Here is a 4,793-nt window from a genome sequence, read left to right on the forward strand (position 1 = left end):
ACCCTTATTTGGGAACATTTAATGGGTTCTAGTTGGTTGATGTGTTTAGCCAAGGAGATGAGAAAACTATTAAGTCAGTAAAGGTTAGAACTTGAATAAAAATAGTATTTTGGATTTCTTTTGAGCCATCTAAATCTCATTGGTATCGTTTCCATGGTTAATTAATGTGGAAATGTCAAGTGTCATGTGTAATACTCCATCATCGGAAGCTTTTCCTTGCATGTCTAGGTTCCCCCACTAAAAGACAAAGTTTGTAATAATGTGATGACCCCATTGAACTTAGTGTGAGCCCCAATATTGGAATTTAATGACATTAAGCCTTGGGAAATGTCATAGTAAAAATATGAGCCAAGGTGCTAAGGTTTATATTAAGGTGGGATGATTAAATTAGGGATATAAATTGGTAAATTAATTTGGTAAGGTAGGTAAGGTGCTGACAAATGTTACCACCCTTCCTCTTGGTGAGAGAGGTGGCACCCCTTTTCCATGCTAACTCTCTAATTGAAGTGGAAGCCCTCTTGTTGTTGCTATTTTTGGCTTGAAGGAATGTAGTAGTTGAAGGAATGTAGTAGGTGAGGGGAGGAAGAAATTGTTAATTTTGGAGATTGTTGAAATTGGCACCGATAGTAGAGGCTGATTTGAAGGCTATGGTAGAACTCTTGTGTACACTCCTTTAGGTGCCTCTCATGCCCATTCTATTTCCCAACCTATAGGCTTTTCATCCCAAGCTTTTAAGGGGTTGCCTAGCCATATTTAGAAGCTCTCCAAAGAAGCGCCAAATCTGCCCAAAAATCAGCACAAATTTCTACCCTCCTTGCCCTAATCATAATAAGTTTTCCTTACCTTAGAGGATACCTATCCATTGTTTAAAGTGTCTCAAATCAGCCCCTAAATCTATAGAGAAACCAATGCTTGATTACCATATCTCTAGTCTTGCACAAATCAAGATTGTTGGTTCATATATTAGTTTGATAATTGAGGGCGTAATTGAGCTAATTGGAGATTTAAGGCAAGAAAATTATCATTGTGATCAATTAACGATGGATTTGAGGCTGACAAGGATCAAGTCTTGGGCTACACCAGGTGCATCAACATCAAGCTAGTGGGATTCAATGTCCTCTCCTTTAATGTCCTCTCCTTTAAACCTAGTGGGATTCAATTTCCTCTCCTTTAAACCTTCTTTTTATTTTAAGTTGGTATGATTTATTGGAAGCTTAATTAGCATTTCAATTCTATGATCTATCTTTAGATTAATTTAATGATATAATATCCAATTTATGTATGCATTCAGGGAAGTGTCAAGGAAAATGATAAAAGCATATCAATTAAAAATAGTCATGCATCTTTAATGTAATCTAGATGAATGAAAGTAATCTCTTGTTGTGCTTGAGTAATAATTAGGGTAAATCTAAATTGTATTATTGCTAAATCTAGCCTATTTGATGGCTATCAAATTTATAAAGTCTTGTATATAGACATAGGGGTTTCACCACCCTTATGATTTTCTCACCTCTTATCATATGTATAGGAGTAGATTAGTGTGAAAGAGAGAGTGAGAGATGTCTTGTAATTTAACTCGTGTTTAAGTGAAAAAATATCATGATGGAGTCGGAATGATTCCTTTCTAACTCTTGTAATTTAACATGCAAAAATATGATGATGGAGTAGGAATGATTCCTTTCTAAGTCTTGTAATTTAACTCTTGTTTAGGTGCAAAAATATGATGATGGAGTGGGAATGATTCCTTTCTTTAAGATAATGATAATTTAGACAATTAATAAGTACTATTGTTAGGCCTTATTATAGTATTGGCTAGACATGTTGACTAATGAGGGTAGGCTGGTTTAGAGATTGATTATTGGAATCATGTGTGCATTTTGTAAGGTTATCTAAGCTCAATTTACACCTCAATTTACACTCACATGTGTATTTGATTTGCAAGGAGTAATGATGAATCCCGTAAGTTAATGAAATTAGGGTATTTGAAATAGTAGACGTAACCCATGAAGTAGGCATTTGTGAAATGCTTGTCTAGGTTATGTAATGTATGGGTTAAATTGCTTACTAACATCTAGCTCATAAATAAGAGTATATATTTGTTTAGAAAAAATACAAGTACAAGGCTTTAGTTTTTTTCATTGTTGAGGTTGGTGGTGTAACCAAGTTTTGACATAATGTTAGTATAGATCTTAGGATATACCTAAAGAAGTATTATGATTAATCGTTTTCATTGTTGAGGTTGGTGGTGTAACCAAGTTTAGACATAATGTTAGTATAGATCTTAGGATATGCTAAAGAAGTATTATGATTAACCTCTATTTGAAATGAGAATAGTAGGGTTCTAGTTTTTGAACTAGCAGGACTTAGGGAATGATTATGTATTGTTCCGAATTGATTTCTCAACAAGTATAAATGCTTTAGAATGTTAGATTGTGGACATAAGTGAATGTTTTCCATGGTCTCTTAATTTTTGGATTTAGTGTCCTTGTTTTCTCAATCTCATGCAATCTATGTATATTTGTTAAAATCAAGGAAATGATTGTCATTGAATGTTAGATTGTGGACATAAGTGAATGTTTCCATGGCCTCTTCATTTTTGGATTTAGTGCCATCTCATGCCATCTATGTATATTTGTTAAAATCAAGTAAACGATTGTCTTTGTATGTGAATTTTGGGGTTTAATCAAGACTAGTGAAGGAAGTGAACAGTTCACCCCATTACTTTTATTCTAATGTAGATCCTTGGGAGTAGAACAATGAAACAAACAAGATTTAGACATGAGCATCACCACTTAGGTTCTTTTGATTAGAGATACAACTTAATTAAGGATTATAGATAGGAGATTTTAAATTGGGATTGCATGAGTTTAAAAATGAACCTAAGGACCTTACAGGATCCCCTAGTTGATTTATATTGGAGGCTCAATTCCTAGGGATGGAGCCACACAAACACATGTAAGATGTGGGAATAATCAAGACTATTATCGATAGACTAGTATTCATTATTTTTTATGTATACAAATGAATGTCTTGACTTTTCGGGTGGTCATGGCCTCCCATCCAAGGGATGGACACTAATCGTCGTGTGTGGGATGGTGATCCAATGATTCCACTAATTCTCTCACTGAAGGAAAGATGAAGAGTTGAGGGACTTTGACCCAACCCCCTCCCCTCCTCGGGTCCCCACTAGGTGATCAAAACAAGGTCTCATGATGCAAACCCTAGAAAGATGAGGAGTTGAGGGACTTTGACCCAACCCCCTCCTCAGGTCCCCACCACTAAGTGACCAAGATGAGGTCTCGTGATGTAAACCCTAAAAAGGACATGACCTCAAACTTATGGAAAAGGTCCAGAAGTGGTAATTCAGAAATCCCAGGTTACATTCATGGTGTGGACCTAGAAAATTTCAAAAGTGGTGTAATTCAGAAATCCCAAGCTACATTCAAATATTGGACCCATGGATTTACCAAGGTCAAGAAACTAAGCTATCTAGAGATGAATCCAATATGGGCTTGCATGATGATGAGGACTTTGCCTCAAGTGCAGGAGTACATCAAGTTTAGAAATCCCAAGTTACATTCAAATACTGGACCCATGATTTACCAAGGTCAAGAAACTAAGCTATCTAGATATGAATCCAATATGGGCTTACATGATGATGAGGACTTTGCCTCAAGTGCAGGAGTACATCAAGATGAATTGGTTTGAAATGAATGTTTGGAAATGCATATTTGTCATGAGAAGAAAATAAATTTAATAAAATGAATTAAATCCATCCCTATTATTGAGTAGTTAGGTGTTGGATGAATCACAAGGTTCACAACCAAGGTTGGGGGATCCAAATTCATGTCTTCCCCAATGGAAGCAATATGCTTTAGGACTTAGATGTTTCATTTTGTTGATTAATAAAAAGTTTTAATTTGTCACAACCAAGGTTGGATCCAAACTCGTGTCTCCTCCCCTGATTCCCCAATGGAAGCAATACGGTTTAGGACTTAGATGTTTCATTTTCCTGCTTAATAATTTTTTTAATTTGAGTTGAAATTTGTTAGACCCCCTTGGGTTCAGAGGAAAGAACCATACAAATCCCAAGTGGGAGACACCTAGTTAACCATAGAGGTTCCAAGTGGGAGACACCTAGTTAACCATTAGGGTTGTCCCAAGAGGGGGGGGAATTGGGCGGGGCCTCACAGTGCTTCATATATTTTCCACTTTCGAAGTTCATATGAGCTAAGGGGAAACAAACATTCCATGTGGTGATAGCCACCACAATTGGTGCCTTTCATGCTTCATATATTGCACTTTAGCAATTCGTATGAGCTAGGAAGAAGGGGTAATAAGAATTGGAAAGTTTTGCCCACACAAAGGTGTATTTTTCTCTCTCCTTCCCTTCATTGGCACTCATAGAAGAAGAGAAGCATATTTGAGGGAAGACAACTCAAGCTTCATCAAGTGAGGAGAAAGCACTCTTCTCTCAAGAGGACCAGGATCGAGGACTAGAGAAGGACCAAGGACAAAGATAACTTGCCATCATTGTGGCAAAATTGGGCACATAGTAAAGGATTTTTGTCATAAAAAGAGATCCAAACAAGCCAATGTAATGACAACGAAGGAAGACAATGATGCGGCCTCCTAGGATGGAGGCAACACCAAGCATGTCTTCTAGATGATATGAGGAGCATGGCTCCTAACCCCTGGTTATAACCCCACTCTCCCAGTGTGTAAAGTGTCAAGATAAAGCCAACATTGTAGCTCATAGAGGAACCTAGATGGACCACTCCAACCATATGATT

The sequence above is a fragment of the Cibotium barometz genome, chromosome 15, assembly GCF_041138505.1.
Source record: "Cibotium barometz isolate CiBa-2024 chromosome 15, ASM4113850v1, whole genome shotgun sequence".
NCBI lineage: Eukaryota > Viridiplantae > Streptophyta > Polypodiopsida > Cyatheales > Cibotiaceae > Cibotium > Cibotium barometz.